The sequence below is a fragment of the Phallusia mammillata genome, chromosome 6 (genome assembly GCF_965637545.1).
Source record: "Phallusia mammillata chromosome 6, kaPhaMamm4.hap1.1, whole genome shotgun sequence".
NCBI lineage: Eukaryota > Metazoa > Chordata > Ascidiacea > Phlebobranchia > Ascidiidae > Phallusia > Phallusia mammillata.
In genome coordinates, this window is record NC_137257.1 from 10,170,415 (window position 1) to 10,188,160 (window position 17,746).

Genomic DNA, 17,746 nt, shown 5'->3' on the forward strand with positions numbered 1-17,746 from the left:
ATCAAAGCGGCCACATTCAATATAAAGTTTCCAAACACGATATGACTAATAAACATTTCCGAGACGTATGTTTTTAGATTTTGCAAAAACACCATAGCGACAGTGATCAATAAATCTGACACAACGCACACAGCAGCGGTGCTTGCACAACGAACATAAACCGTATTGACATCTGACAAATGTGAGAAGTATTTGCAAAAAGGTAAAAACAAAAGTAACAACAAGATTAGTTGTGAAATTGTGAAACCTATTCCGCTGATAATAAAAAGTAACATTGCTATTGGGTGTTCCCCACATATATGGGTTCCCACGGGTGCCAATGAGTCGATGGGAATGGTAAGACCGAGCATAACAGAAAACGTTGATATCCCGAAAATCACTGTCAAACTTAACTTTTGAGCCATCCTCGTCCATATTGCTGTAGTGTGCACTGAGTCGTAAACTGAATGTTGTCGAAGCCACAAAGACAAGTAGACTGAGAAGCGAGAAATTACTAAGCACAGGCGAAATGGGTTATTGAACCATCTGCAAACTGCTACTGAAGTAAAGATGCGGGTCGTTTCAACCACTTGTGGCGCCGAGAAGAACAGCAGCATAATGCTAGACAATGTGCATAATCTGTTGTTCAGCTTTAATCCTGTTTGATTTGAATTAAACTGGTAGACTGCTGATACTATCGTCAAGTAAAGTGCGGTGAGAATCAAAAATCCAAGCAAACTCCATTCTGCAGCTAACATTGCAGTACTTGGCGCAGTTGCGTTTACCACGCTAAGTGATGTGTTGTTTGTCATGCTTTATGCGAAGACAAGCAGTTTGACAACTCTACTGCAACAAGATAATAAAAAATAACAGTTACTTGACGAAACCAGCTACTACTAAATGTTTTATTTAAGTAGCCACAACTCTGTTGAAGCAGATTTGCAATTGGAATACGTTTTTGGTTTTGTAAACAGTTTAAACTTTTAATTTAGTTGAATTATTTTTCTGCCACACCAAACCTTATTTTAAATGTACGGCAAGTCTTTTACCTCCTATGAAATGTTGTGCTTGCGCAAACTGTTAAGAGTCTATATATGTCTATTTCTGCTGTTACCTCTTTTTTCCAAACCAACTGCATTAAGAGTAAACCGTTCACTACATTTAAAAGCTCCGAGAAGTAAAACATATTCGACCACGTTTTAATGAAATAAAAAGCCACATATGGCACAAAAGACATTTGTTGAATCATGTTTCGGTTGATTCGGGTACAATGGAACAATTTAATGGACTCTCGTTTGTTCACAAATAAGTGACAAAATAAAATATTTAACAGCAACATATTGTTTGGGAACGCAATCATGGCCATTAGGTATAAAATTCAAAAAGCTGATGTGATCATATGTTGCTCTCTACATACGTATGTTTTACTGCTCGGATAATATTAGAAGAGCTTAACCCCTAAACAAAACAACCGCGTTGAAAAGTATTTCAAAAAATATCATGTGAATATTGTCAAGAACCACCCACTTTTTTTCATGCGGTTGCCTGTATTGGCCGTGACGTTTACGACGCAGTGCGCTGTTTTGTTTTTGACTGCGGTGTTAGCACCCATAACATTACCAGGGACAAATCCCGATTAAGGTTTTTGTTGTTGTGGATATGCCTCGTATACTTTCCTTAAAGCATCGCGCACCCTCATTCTACAGTCACGCGATTCGTTAGTTGTACCGCATTCATTACTGTTTTGCCTGTAGTGACTACGTTTCGTGTGTGTTATGTAAATTTACAATTTTCCAAACTACAAATGCTTCTTTCGGTTAATCGTTATTCATTCTATTTTACTGTTCGAGCGAACAATGTAAAGAAACACAACAGTTTTCATGACTGTATGAGGTTCAAGCGCCCGGGCCGTTTCGGCCAACCATTGGTACGATGTTTTTTTTTAGTTTTTATTTTATTACCATAACAAGTTAAACGAGAAAGAATACAAACAAGGCAAGAAATACGCTAAGTCAAGTACGCGACAATCAAAGGCCGGACCACTTACGTAGAAATCAAAACGTTTGTTCGATATAACTGCAGTTAGGAATTCCGAATGTTTTAGCGTTTCAAGGAAATAAAGAATTCTTTGCAAAGTTGGTTTACTTAACGCGGATTTGCACTAAAAAATCACATATCGCGCACGTTCATGAGTTCCAAATAAACATAAAGTAGCATGAGGCCTAACATAAATTTACCAATTTGCTGGAAATCCACGATGTAAAATTTTCCCAATACTTTGCAGTTACAGTGCATGAATTAAGATAGATGTAGAAGTGTTTCTGGAAAAGTTTTACAGAAAACGCGCTGATAAAATAGGCCCTGGAAGCCAAGGACTGCTACCTGTATGAAGTCGAGTACGAGGTGTTGAAAGAAAGGCGCTTTGCGCCACAAGAACAGTGGAAAGCACGCTTAGTGCCGCAGGGATGAACTGGTTGGGCGCGTGCAACCAGTGAATCCAGTCCCGAATTTACTTACGCACTCCGTGCTTTAGGAGACATCGCCTACCACAATGGTTCCGATGCCGCGTTAAGAAACGAGATGTTTTACGGGACTTTGCTGCGAGGTTAACACGACCGCCGCTTGGCCAACTCGATTCCGTCTCTTATCAAATACTCGCGCGATTTTGCGAGTGCGGCTCAATTGGTTATTGCCCATACCAGCTCTCTCGTTATTGAAGTATACTTAGCTGCGGTGGAATAAAATACTCCGGATACGGGAATGATTCTTAAAAAGCTCGAAGCTATGGAAATCCGAACCTTGCAAAGAACCGACGAGGGCCATCTGCGCCATGGAAGCAGAAATAATGACGCTAAAGAGGACTAGCGAACAATTACGGTACAGCCCAGTACATTTTTGCAGATGGCCACTTAAAACGTGAATGTCCATTTATAGGTACGACCAGCGCAAGTGCGCGTGGCCCTAAGGGCCAAGGGCAATTGACTTCTTGCATTTCTAGACACGCCGACCTCATACGAACTAAACGACAGAGAAAGGCACAATCACAGGCCAGGAAGGAACAGATTCGGCCAGTCGGCGTCAACAAGCCTGTCAACTCCCGTTCGGCTTCAGCCCCGGCTCCTGCGCGATTCGTGAGTTTACAGGTAAACAACAAATATGCATGTGAATGCCGGTTCCAGATCTACTACAATTATCTCAAAAAATGACAGCAACTAGGTATCGGGAAACAACAGACAACCATTAACCAGTAGATTAATGTTGGCTAATGGAGCTGAACTGTCGCTCGAAGTCAGAGTAAAACTAATGATCAAAGTCTGTGCTCTTCTGGCAGAAACAGATGTTTACGCCGCAAAGGATCTAAAGCACGACGTTATATTTGGTTTGGACTTCGTACAAGGTCACCAATGCAGGAGATGCTAACACTACAATACCTTATCTGACGGTGAAGCAAAGGTCCCACAGTTCACCCATACCAGACCTGAGTGCGGTTGATGTTTGCCTTATAGAGGATATGGAAGTCCCCCTTTTTACAGAGGTACGTGTGTCTGGTCGCATTTGTTATGGCCAACCTCTTGAGCTTGCAAGTTCGTTTCCCGTGTTTTTAGAAGAGTTTTCTGGTTTCACCGAAAAATATGGCCTAATGACAAAGGATAATTTTACCTAGTGAATTACGGGTTTACCTATAGTGAATTATGGCACGCCCTCCAGGTGTCTGCCTTTGGCAATATTTATTCATACCAGCCAGAAACTTGTATGGTCGTTGAGAGACTCAACGATGCGTGTGATCCGCCGAACTCTTACTCGCGCTGAACGAATTACGCTGTAGTGTTTGCAACCAAACTAGATCGTTACTATCGATTTGCCAAAAGATTTCTAATTCGCACTGATCGTGCTTTAGGTGGCTATGGAGGTCCAGGGAACTGTATGATCAATGCGCCTGGTGGGTCGAGCCCTTGTTGTCTTATTATTTTGTCATTTCTCATAGACCAGGTGATAAGCACTGCAATGCGGATGCTTTGTCGCGACTAAACTTGGAGAAAGAGGGTTTTCTAGACACGCTAGTCCAAAGTGCTTCGGATCACACAATAGAAGAGGTCAGCGTTGTCGGTTTTTACTTGACCAAATAATTTGTATGCCTTTGTCACCCAAACATAACCTCTAGTGTTTTTTTGGTTTAGGGCAAATACTTTTATTTTCTCAAACAAATGTTTTTAATGGTGTAATGCGAAATATTTTTTTTAGTTGTACACAAATTCGAACTTATAAATGAAAATTGCCGTTTGAAATGCCTAAGATCAACTAATTGATTTTGCGAAGTCAATCTTGAAATGATTCAAAAACAAAATTGCACGTTACGACTTTACGTGTATCGCATAATACCTTGGTCAAACAGATAGTTTTGGTAACACTATAAGTTTGTATTGAGTATGTTAAACTCACCAAATTTCTATCCCATATTTAAAATTTTAATCAATATATCGTTTACTGTGCCACACGAAACTGCTTCAAGCCCAGCAATGTAGGCTGCAGAATGGAGTTAATTTAGAATTTTGACTTACACTTTGTTGACGTGGGCATCGGCAATTTAATTGAAATCCACCAGGGTTAAAACTAAACAACAAGGTGTAAACATAATCTTGCAGAATGTTACCCTAGTTTATAAAGTCAAGAATTGTTGGTAATAAACTTTTTAAGTGTTTAAAAATACAAAGAAAAATATATACTCATTTCGCTTTTGTTTTACGTGCTCCTTGGGTGTACCAAAGTTTTTTTCTTCTTGCTGAACTGCTGCACATAATCCATTGTGATTAACCAATATTGGACATTTCATTGTGATTTACTAATATGTTAAAGCCAAGTCTCTCACATTTAATTTATCACGATATTTTCTGACAACGGAATTTGACGGACATTAGAAAGTACGTTATATATAAAACACTTAATGAACATTTCGTGCCGGAAATTCAACGCATTAGATACAAAGTCATGTGGTTACAAATCGTGCAGACAGAATTACAGCATTTCTTTGATTAGTTGTTGCAAAGAGGAGCACATGTAACCAGTTTGCAGTAGAAATCTGAACAAGATGTACGAAAACGTCGCAAGCGTGCAAAGCAGAGGTTCCATAGGTAAGGGTTTGTTGACAAAAACAGACAGAAAGACTTAACTTTGTTTGTTAGATTTTGAAAGCGAATCCGGAAAGCAAACTTCACACGAGTCAGGCATTTTTGCACAACTATTAATAACTTTACTGCTGACAGTTCTTGCGGTTGCCATCAGCGTTGGATTCGGAATCGAAATGGTATTTTAATTTGTTATCTGGCTATAAGGATTTTTTCATTTATTTTTTATGCTTGTTTTAGAAAATTTTCATTAAGGGGTTAGTGCCGTTAAAAAGATGATCACAAACTTTTTCAACCAATAATCAAGATTAATTAAGCTTATTAGTCAAAAACATAACCCCTTGAAACACGTATTTAGAGTAGGTGTAAAACTGTGTTCCAAATCTTCACTGTTCCCCATTAGGTGGAAATACAGAGAGTGGAAGAGATGTCTATATCAAGTGTTGAAGGTATACAGTGTATATCGTAAAATAATTGTCTATAAGCAGCATATTTTACAAACATTCAGATTATTCCTATATTTTAAAGATTTTCACCAAATCGAGTCCGGCTCTTGCACTAGCCCAACATTTAAAGATTGCAAAGACGCCTTAAGTCAAGGTTACAAATTCTCAGGCCGTTTTACAATTAAACCCAATGCCAACACTTCGTCCTTTCAGGTGATCTTTCTTTGTTTGCTTGTACGTTCATTTGGTGCTATATATATTTTTTGATTTCAGGTATATTGCGACATGTCTTCTGATAGTGGTGGTGGTTGGACGCTGGTAGCTTCAATTCACGAAGACGATGTATGGAGCTTAGGTTCCGGAGATATGTGGACATCTGGTTGGTTTTGAAATGTTTTCAAGTAATTTAAACTAAACTATTGTGATAATGCAGCGTACGACAACTGGTTTAATCTGCTAACGTTTGGCAAACTGGAAGATGTAACTAGTGCAGATTTTAAAAGCAAGGCCTTGTACGCTCTTAATGTAAGTACAACAAAAACATTTTCTTTGTATAACTATCTCTACCTTAACTACCTTAGTTGTGTTGTTTGTTGCAAACTGTCCAAACTGTCATCACATAAACGTTTGCTGCAATCAAACTCAAGGATATAAAATGCAATAATAACTTATTACAAGATAATAGTGTACAGAAACCATTGGTTTGTGGTGCATTAACTCATCAATACAGTTTTCGCAGGCCTCGGACATGATGGTATGGCATGTGCCTAATGATCTGGGACTATCATCAATTTCAAACGGTGCATTCTTCAAATATCACACAACAAACGGTTTTCTTCAAAAATATGGATCGAATCTACAAAGTTTGTTTACGCAATACTTTCCCTTAACCCGACTTAGCAGTGAATGTCCAGACAACTTTACCAGTCATCCCGAAAGTAAATGCGCTCTTAATTCAGACATATTTCAAAAAGTGTCAGATTGTGTGCAGGAAAATGACTGGGACAACCTTTGGCGCCGTCCATGGGACGAAAACGATCCGAGTCCAGTTTATGAATTGGATAAGGTGCGTTAATTTTGTACATCTGGCAATGTTAGCGACCGAAAACAATCCTGATCTTGCGCAGATGACCCTTCAGTTAAATTCGCAAAAGACAATGAATATAAACGAGACAGGAAGTTACAGGTTGGTCATAAATCTACTTAATTTTCTCGTTTACTTTCGTATCACTGTCCTTTCATATTACTGACCAAGTAAATAAATTGTGTATTCATTGTACACCAAATTTCCGTCTATTTTCTTACTCTTATTCTTGTAGCGTTCCGGGTTTCAACTCAATCTTTGCTGCATCACACACAACAAGCCACGTTGCCAGCAATGTAGTTTGGATTCCGTTGCAACGCAACGCTGTTGATGTCAATGTCAAGGTTCGTGAATGATGGTTGAACAGTACCAAGCGAAATATGGTTTGTTTCAACTTATCAGGCTAAGCCACATCATTTTGAGTTGCGCTGATTTTTAGGAGGGTGGGGGAAGTAAAATAAGCGTGTTTGGTCTACAGTGGTTCTCAAACTTTTTTTAGTTGCGACGCCATTGGAAAAGTTTTTCTGGACTTGCGACGCACCAGCAAATAAAAGTTAATGATGAAACTTATTATTAAAGTTGTGTTTATTGATACAACACCAAATGCCACGAAACGAAACTATTCTGCGACGCCCTTGAAAAACTGAAACGACGCACCAGGGCGTCGCGACGCACAGTTCGAGAACTACTGGTCTAGGACAATAAATAAGTAATTACTATTATGGGTACAAATTATGATGCTCTATTTTCGAAATCATAGTACGCCAGGCCTAATGAAGGCGTTATACCGAATCAGCCAATCACCAAGGATTCCCATATGGCAAGGCGTAGATTAGAAAAATCTGAATTTCTACCTTACGCCTTGCCATAAAGGACTGCTTGGTGACCGGTGATTTGGTATAACGCTTTCATTTCGCTCCCTACAGTAGCAGTTTTTCCGTGTTTACTGTTGTCCAGGGGCGGCTCGTGCTAGGGTGCTGCGGAGCTGCAGCACCCCCTAGATATTTTTACTTAATACACCTACCATAATATTACAAATAGCTTTCATTATTTTTATTTTTTTTATTCCTTAGCAATATATAATAAGCATAATTTCCGACCTAATCACCTTTTTTTTTCATTAAATTTTTTTTTTTGGAAACACTAATGTATATCTATGCTGGAACTGCAGCTCCAGTTTTCTGACGTTTCGTGACGTTTCATGACGTTTTGCGGTTCTGCGCATGCGCACTTTGAAAAGCTACATGCTGGGCGAAATAGGAGCCAGGGTGCTGCGGCTCGCGCAGCTCCACCAATCACGTAGCGTGTGACCTGGGCACCCGGAAGTAGTTGTCTGTTCCGCGTTTATTGTGTGCCAAAGCAAATCACGTGTACCATCAGGTTCGACAATGAGTACAGTACGACAGTTATTCTTTTTTAATCATTTTTACAGTTTTTGATTGAAAGGTTAATCATGGCTTTTCAAGATTCTAATTCGGTGACTGTAAGTGAGCTTCAGCAACTTAAGATTTCGCAGTTATCAAGTGCTGAAAAGGTAAGTATAAAGAAAAAAGGGCGTCCAACGCCTGATATTCAACTTTGTCAGCCAGGAATGAGCCACAACAAGAAATGTATACGCAGATTTAATTCTGAATGGTATCAAAAGAAAAAATGGCTTTGTGGTTGTGAAGTTAAAAATGTACTGTTCTGTTTTCCATGTTTGCTGTTTGGAGGTGATGAAAAATGCTGGACAAAAAATGGTTTTACAAATGTAGCCAAAATAGGTGAGAAAGTAGAAAAACATGAAAAGTCAAAGAAGCATGTGGACAATGATGTTTCACTTTCACTTTTGGGAACTGTAAATATTAAGGAAAAACTTAGTGAGGCGTATATAGACTTTCAATTATTGAACACAACAAAAAAGTGGAAAAAAATCGTGAAATTTTGTCCAAAATAATAGACTGCATTTTGTTCTGTGGAAACTTTGAAACTCCCTTACGTGGACATGATGAAAAAGGTGAGTATTGATATAATGGACATGTACTGTTTGTCTAAACAGTAGCTGCTAAATTGCTTCACAGGAAGTGTTTCTTAAGAATGAACATTCTACAGACAAGATAGTATAGTGACCACCAAGCACATCCTATTGTTGACAAAGAAAAGCTAAGTACTGAAATGAAAATGTTTCTGTAGATCTGATGTTCATGATTACTTTGAAAATAATGTAGATGATGTTTTGACAAGTGAAATTACTAGGATGAAAAATCCTTTTTGCTGTTTCCATGAGTCCTTCAAAGGCAAAACAGTTTGGATGCAAACCTTTGTTAGGAACACCATTATTTCCAAAAGACTTGCACTTGCAGTGCTAGTACTACTAAATAGAAAAACAGTTTCTCAGTTGTCATTTGGAATCAAGGAAGAAGCTATCAATTATCATGCCCAAACTATAACTTTATGATTCATTTTGGTTGTAAAAAGGAAGCACAAGGTTTAATAATATGGTTTAAATTTAAGTGAGAGTGTTGTAAATTTTAAAGCTTGAAGGAGTTTTGCACTTAAAAAAAGCAATCATAAGCTATTTGCCAGCAAATAAAGCAGCAATTATAGCAGTTAAAAATCTGAAAGACAAATAATAGTCTGTAAACAAAAATTCCAAAAAAAGATGTTAAAATAAACAAGTTCTGACACAAATGTAAAGTGGTTGTTAAATTTGTCAGTTATGATACCAATAAACAGCTGTATGGCTAGTTTTTTGTGTGACAATTATAATCTGTGAAGTGTCATATAATATGTTGAAAACGCTGACTGTGACCATAAGGTTACTTAAATGAAACATGGCCATTTTTTTAAATGTTGTCGAACTGAAATACTTCGACCTTTTTCGAATCATTACTTTTTTTTCTATATTCTTGTTGTGTTTTACCGTATTTACAACCGCTTAGTTTCGAGTCTGTGTCACGTGTGTTTTTGTTCCACATTATTACTACATGTTATGGTGTTTATCCGTCGCTGTGCAAGTAAACAAAATACACAAATGATATCGTCTGGTCTGGTGTTTACACTCGTGTACATTATTGCGTAACAAAAATTACGTCACAATGGAGTTTCTAATTAAGATTAGTATTACTTGTTTTTCTACACAAAACAATGGCTAGAAAACTATAAATGTAGGTTTTCTATATATTGCCAACTTATATATGTTCAATAAAGGCTAAAATTTTGAGCAGCACCCCCACAAATTTTAGGCACGAGCCGCCACTGCTGTTGTCTACATACAATATAATCCAAAACCTAATGTATCAAACCCATAGTCAAACAGAATCAATCGTTTATAACAGTTTTCCCAGAATATTGGTAAAATATATATTCTGTTAAAATACTGTGTACAACGGCTGATTCTCTTCGGCCTAGGGTTTTATACATTGGGTTTTGGATTACGTTGGTCTGTATGGACGCTTCAGGACTGACCCCAGTTATGAATTTATGTTCATCTTAGCTTCATTTTTGATTTTGATACAGGTTGCTTGGGGTCGCAAGTCCGCAATTTTAACTGATTCAGTACTTTCCAAAGGCTATAACATAAGTTTTGGAGCAATGTGTGATTACAATTATTGCAACGTTCTCTTTACCATCACCAATTCCGTTGTAAGTTCTTAGTGTATTTGTATTTGTTAATGGCAATATTTTTTTTGTTAAACTACTCCCATTCCTCTTGTTGCGTCTTATCTTTTTTATCCGGAGTGGGGACAATGCCTGAATGCATTGTGCTCACAATGAGTCCGCCTTTTGAATACCTGTCTCATTGCAAGTCTTCTGGATCATTTTATACATTTATTTTATGATTTGTGCCAAGTTAAAGACTTGAATTTGCTACAACCCGTCTCGTTTAATTGGTTTGGAGCAATTTTATTAAAGTTTTATGTGTGGGAAACATAAGTGGTTGAGGCGGTACTAGCTCCTTGGAAAGAAAGCTCACGTAAAGAGCGTGCTAGTTTGATCCAGCTGTGACAAATCATACCAATAGAAAAACAAGTTTTTGCACACCATTTGTGTTTATCCAACAGAAATGGGGAATGACATCTTCTTCCAATTCTCAATCATCAAAGTTTTACCAGAACAACGAACAAAGAGTTGTTGAAGTTCAAATCAGCAATATGACCAGGGCAACGCTGATTGGCTATGTAGTGTTTCAAAAGTAATTCTGTATGTTATATGTTAGTCAGTTATTTAAATTTCGATAACAAAATAAAACAACACTCAGAATATATACCAAGGACCGACACGAATGGGATTGGATTCGTGTTCTAGAATATTTGCCGTGGTGCTTTGGTAAGAAGTGTGTTATTATCAAAACTATTGAAGTATAGCTTAAAACCTTTTCGCTCAGATCATGTTCTAACGAAACGATACAAGATCCCTCCAAGTTTGTCTGTCCCGGTTAAGTTTATCAAAGGAAAAATGGATTACAACCAATCAGATGTTACTCCTGGATTCATTGAGTTCCGAAAGTATGGCAGATTTGAATATCCGTATTCGATATGTCCCGGAATAAGGTGACTTCAGTGACAGAAATGTTAGTGGGTGTGGGAAATGGTAATGCTTTTTACATTTAACTAGTCGTAAGTTCAAACCAAAATGTGATTTTGAAACCGAATGATGAATATGATTAGGTTGAAAAACGATACAGACCCTTCCTTGTATTGTATTGGCGGAATGACATACGCAACATGGTATTCATCTCATGACTTCTATGGTGATTTTTCTGGTTAGTCGTTTTGGTTTCTTCGCAGTGCAGTAAAATATCTAATTATAATGCACTATGCATGCACCAATTTGCATGATCAAAAACCTCCACGACACGAGCATTTCCGGGACTCCAGCTCCACCTACCACGCTATACAGGCTCAGCGGTGAGCTTGTTGAAAGTCGAATCACAAGCACCGTTGCTTGCCTTATATGCTGCCCATGTCAGCTTGTTGGTAGTTGGGGATGGCCAGATTGACCAGTTATCAACCTGTGTCTGGGAAACTATGATTTATAAATTAGTGTGCAGTTCTCGCTGTTCTGCATGAACACTTCAGCGCAGATCCCAGTTATGATTTTGAGGCTATATTTCAAATGCTTCATTGTGTTTTTAAATAGGCTGCCTCAGTATTCTTTTGGGAAAATCATCAAAAATGGTTTTGGCCAGCACCAAACCTTTTCATAGTCGCATTTGCTTCATATGCTGCAACATGCAATTTGCAAATCACTGTAAAAGCGTTTTACTGCCAATAAATCTCTAAAACTCAATCTCAACTGAACTCAAATATTAAATGCTGTGTTTTGAAAGCTCGGAATCTACTTACAAATTTCGCTTCCAAATGCTTTACGCTGGTGCATATTTTAAAATTTTAAATTCAGATGTTTTAGGTAACTCAATATTTAGCACATTTTTTCAATTTAAAATTTTGGAATATCGTGTTTTCACAGCTTGGTACCAACTTGTAGCTCACAGAGTAAAGCGGGCCAACTCAACCACAGGAGGTGACGTCACCGATTTGACTTCCACTCTTCTACTGTTTTATCGCTAAATATTAATTATCCTGTGTGACTGAGTCTGACAACACTTTGGAGGTTAAAAAAAGATGGAAAATACTCTTAAAATGTTTAAAAATATTTTTTTGGAAATTTCTCATTGTACAAAGCAAGAAACTTTTGAAACCCTATATACAGGTAGTTTTTTTTCATTGCAACTCAAATGCGCTTTGAAAACCATTGCATCAAAATAATGTTCAGTTCAAAGTTGTCACTGTCAAAATATTGAGGAAAATTTTTCGAGAAAATAGCTTCCTTACTTTTCATTTAACTCGATAAAATATACATTTTTTTTCCAATTGTGTTCTGTGTTAGTTTTACTTATTACGACATTATATACGTACAACAGATATATATTCGTTTTTTTGGAAACCTTTTTTCGAGAAATTGCTATTCAACGCTGTTGCTTCTCTATCACAAATATCTAAAAGTATGAAAATTATAATAAACATGATTTCGACAATGGTTAAAATAATTGTGACTTTAATACTGATCGATTGGCGACAAAAGTATTAAGCGATATGTCGCGGTAAAGTACATTGCACTGAAGTCGTAATGTAAAATATCCTGCAGAAAATTTAGTTATACTAAATTTATAACAAAATAAGACTTGGTAAATCATCCGATCTCCAAGCAACCAGCATCAAAATCAAAGTTTAAACCTCACCACTTGGGCTTACATAGATTTGTTTGACATATTTTGGTCACTTGACCACATTTGAAACAAATAAAATGTACGCATTTTCGTTTTTGGCAAAATACATCAATTCAATCTACAAATTTACATCATGAAAAAAAAAAAAAACAGCTAAAAACAATCGGTATAAGAGTTTAATTTAACGATAAAATAACAGAAGCGTCGAAGTCAAATCAGTAACGTCATATTTTGTAGTGGAGTTTGCCCGCCTTTCTTTGTGGGCTGCAAGCCAGGGCCAAGCTGTGGAAACAATATATTTCGTATTTTTTCTAAATCAACTTATAAAGAAGTATTTAAGTGTTGAATTGCCTAAGTTAAATATATTTGAATAAAGACAAACCAAGTCTAAAAATGCACTAAGACTGCTTTTAGAACTCTATTGGCGATATTTGCAAGTCGAGGAAGTATGAGGTAAGTGCAGTATTGTTGAATATTAAATCCTCGTTGGTGAATATTAATCCCTCGTTTTGTTTGTTCCCGAATTTAATTTGGACGAAACAATCAAACAAATATTATGACAAGTCTTATCCACAGTTAGTAATTAAACTGTTCAGCAATTGAAAGTAACCACGACATACCAGGAAAATCACCGCAGCCTTTTGATGAAAGTGATGATCCACTTGATATTCCGCCAATGCAAAACAAGGAAGGATCCGCATCGTTTTCCAACCTAAAGTGATAAAACTGTGATTATCATCATTACATTATGATATCTGACATACAGTAGTAAGTTATTTCTCCAATTAAATTTTACCTTACTCCGGGACAAATTGGATACGGATATTCGACACTCCCATATTTTCTGAACTCAATAAATCCAGGAGTAACATCAGATTGGTTGTAATTCATGTATCCTTTAAAAAACTTGACGGGAACAGACAAACTTGGAACATCTTTGTGTCTTTCTATTAGGGCTTTATCTGAGCGACAAGGTTTAAACGCCATTACATCCTTGTTACTGATATACTTGCTATGTTTACTCACCAAAGCAACTGGGCAGATATTCAAGAACACGAATCCAATCAGCACTGTCACGGGGTTCGGTCTCGGAGTTTGCGAATATTCTATTCATTAAATTTTAATTTCCTAACCAGAAAGACTGGCAATTCAATGAAAAATACATACCGGTGAAACGTTACATATCCTATAAGCGTTGCCCCATTCATGTTCTTTATTTGAGCCGCAACAGTTGTTTGGTTGTCCTTTTGGTTAAACATCATTGTTTGCAAGTTCGACGAGAATCTAGGTCCCAAGTTCTATGAAACAAGTAGTGTACAAAAACTTGATTCGCAATCTTGAACTTGATTCTGTCTTGCTCTGCTGCAATATATGTTAGCCTGATCAAACTAGGAACGAGCACAGCTTAGTTTTTTTTGTGTAGGTCACAAGACAAAAGTAACAAAAGTGAGATTGGGGAAAAAGAAGTAATAAAAAATAAGGTCATACAAAAATAAATACTCAATAATTCTTTACGGAATTGGTGAGTGTGAAGAGAACTTTGCAATATGGGCCACCACACTGAGCTCCAAATCGTATGTCGTGGTCATCGTGATAGAATGAACTGTGAACAAACTCTTCGTTCTTGCCAAACGAACCCCAATTGACCTGTATTGAAATCTAAGGTCAAGCTTCACCATGTTGATTCGACTTTATCAAAAAGGTACGATTATAGTTTATTGTTTAAAATATTTAGTTTGAACCGCTTTTACCCCATCTATGGTCCAAAGTAGTGCTGCTTCAGATGATTGTACACAAATTGTAATTCTAATCATACAAACAACAAACAGATACAAATGTTTTAAAACACCGCCAGCTATGGTAACACGTTTTTTAATTTTTTTCGCCTTTGCCTTGCAGCAGATAACGTGATGTCACGACGAAAGCAACTAAATAGCTTGCGCGAAAAATACAGCTTGCCAAGTGAGCAAAATCAAATTCGCCTAACAGAGTTCGTTCTTAAGAAACTTACCTTAACATCAACATCAATATGTGGCAACGAAATCCAAATCAGAGTAAATGCGGACCCCGATGGATTAATTTGCGTTGCCGCTGAAACTGACTTAAAACCAGGAACGCTAAAGGAAAATTAATTTACGTTACCTTCAAAAACGACAATTTGTTTCGAGTTGATCAAAGAGACACATAATGATACAGGTTCCCGTCTTGTCAATGATAGTTTCACATAATGATACATAATTCCCCTCTTTTCAAAGATAGTTAAACTTTATGTGAAGAACTCTCCTTACATAACTTAATCATATATAACTAAACAAAAAATAGGGATAATGACCAACCTGTAATTTCCTTTCTTGTTTATATACAGGGTCGTTTGCTCGTTAAATCGAATGGTCATCTGCATAAGGTTAAGCTTAATTTTTAGCATCACGTTTTGGCAACAAAATAAACTCACTTCATCGACTTCAACAATTGGAACTGGATCGAACGAACGGCTTAAAAACGATTTTGGGCCAGGCCACAAGTTGTACCAGTTATTCTTATCCACACATTGCAGCATTTTTCCAAATATGTTTGAATCAAGGGAGCATTCACCAACAGGATGCCCGGAAAACGGACTTTGAGGGCCAAGCCGGGTCAAGGGAAAGTACTGCGTAAACAAACTGCGCAGATTCGATCCATATTTTTGAAGAAAGCCGTTTGTTGTGTGATATTTAAAGAATGCTCCACTTGAAATTGCTGGTAAGCTCACATCATTTGGCACGTGCCATATCATCATGTCTGAAGCCTATGAAACCGATTTAATTAGTTGCAATTTGTTAGGAGCCAAAATGTTGGTAATCATTACACAAACACACAGTTGACGACATTTTTGAGGATAATTTGTGAGAAACAAGCAAATTTAGTTAGAAATAAAATATTTTTATTGTACTCACATTGAGAGCATACAAGGCTTTGCTTTTGTAATCTTGTCCAGTTACGTATTCTAGTTGTCCAAACGATTTCAGATTAAACCAGTTCTCAAATGCTGCAATATTGTACACTAATAAGTTACTATTTCGAACACACAATATGAAACCATTTTGAAAACCCGCCGGAACCTGACGGGGTTATCGACCACATATCTCCAGGACCGCAGCTCCATATATTGTCTTCGTGGATTGAAGCCACCAACGTCCAGCCACCACCACTATCAGAAGACATGTCGCAATATACCTGAAAACAGTGAAGTATGAACGAACGAACAATTTAACGAACGAACGTACCTGAAACGACGATGTGTTGCCATCAGGTTTAATGGTCAGTAGCCCTGAGATGTTGTATCCTTGACTTAAAGCGTCGTTGCAGTCTTTAAATGTTGGTTTTGTGCAAGAGCCGGACTTAATCGGCTGAAAAACTTTAAAATAAATCGGGGTTTAAGGTTTATGCTTACACAGCACCTACAGATCACGTTACTTAGGTTAACTTCAAATATGCTAAACATCCCAAAGTCTAAAACATAGACCATATACCTTCAGCAGTTGGCATAGACCCTTCTTTATCTGTTCTTGTTTCCACCTAATCAAAAGCAGAGAACATATAAGTTTCGCACGTAACCTTAACTAACTAAGGGTTTAGAAAAGAGGTTGATGTTGTACAGTTCGTAATTTGTCACCAGCATCGTGAGTTGTGAAAAAACTTTCAGTCGAACCATGCGTTTTGTCAATCCTGATCTATTTAACGCAATTTTTCTCAAAATGTGCTTCTAGAAAAGATTTTGACTTCTAGAAAGACACTGTATTTGCAATATAATATAATCGTTGGTTACGCAATAAATGTAATTAAAAATGATTTTGATAATTCAAACCTGATGGCAAAACAAAATACCATTTGGGTCCCGAATCCAACGCTGATAGCAACCACAATAACTGTCAGCAAAAGAATGATCAGAATTTGTGCAAAAATGCCTGACTCGTCTGAACTATTCTTTCCCAGGTCGCGATCTAAAAGTTGTGGACAGAAATTCGAATTATTTCTGAGGGCTTGTTTCACACCAAATCTCACCAATCTAACCTGCACGTTGTTCAGCTGTGGCATTTGCAAACATTCCTTTTTATTTGAATAAAACTTCAGTAACAAAAACTATTAACCAGAAAAGCGTTATATGTACGTAAGACGTCCCACTGTGCAACAACCAGTCGTTCCAAACCGCAAGTCTGAGGGCAAATCTGGCGATGGCGTAATTTCCGTCACGAGCTGTCAATTAGATTATTTTGTGATTCGTTCGCTTCTTTTGTTGCTTTGTTGCATCTGCATCAGTGCCGGATTAAGGGTCTGCTGGCCTGGCCCGAAAAATCAGGGTTGCCAACTAAAAAATTAGATTTATCAGTGATGCCAAATCATTATCACAAAGATCGTTGTTGCAACTATAACACAGGGTACCGTGCAAAAACTTGGCCATGTCCCAATTTGGGGGTGCCTTCGAATAAAAAAAAGCTATTAAGATAAATACTATTAAGATAAAAATATTTATTTTGAAAACATAACTAAATTTCTACTGATTTTAAAGTGGCCTGGATTTTTGACTGGCCTGTAGGCACGTGCCTATTTTGCCTAATGGTTAATCCGGCACTGATCTTCATTTGTGTAGCGCGTTTCTTTTTTGACTAATTCGTGTGTTTCAATCCCAGACGAAAAAATGACTTATTTAAGGTTGATTTTTATTCATACACGCGAATAGTTTTGAAACACTTTTTATGAATGTTCTCTTGCATTAGTTTTACTTGATGATCGGTACAATTTATAAAATGTCGGAAATGAAATCTGTTTTAAAAAGTTCTGTTTGACAATCTTTATCTCCAACATGGTTTTTACCATTATTTTCCAGTCTTTAATTACTGATTAAGCTACTTAACTTTTGCCACAA

The 17,746-nt window shown here is 37.3% G+C and overlaps 3 pseudogenes; 2 read left to right on the forward strand and 1 right to left on the reverse strand.

Moving 5' to 3' along the window:
- The first annotated feature begins 327 nt into the window (after nt 1-327).
- On the forward strand, nt 328-3,907 carry LOC145234226 (uncharacterized; annotated as a pseudogene).
- A 1,923-nt stretch (nt 3,908-5,830) lies between these two features.
- On the forward strand, nt 5,831-12,184 carry LOC145234228 (uncharacterized; annotated as a pseudogene).
- An 840-nt stretch (nt 12,185-13,024) lies between these two features.
- LOC145231969 (uncharacterized) lies at nt 13,025-16,044 on the reverse strand (annotated as a pseudogene).
- Nucleotides 16,045-17,746: the final 1,702 nt, after the last annotated feature.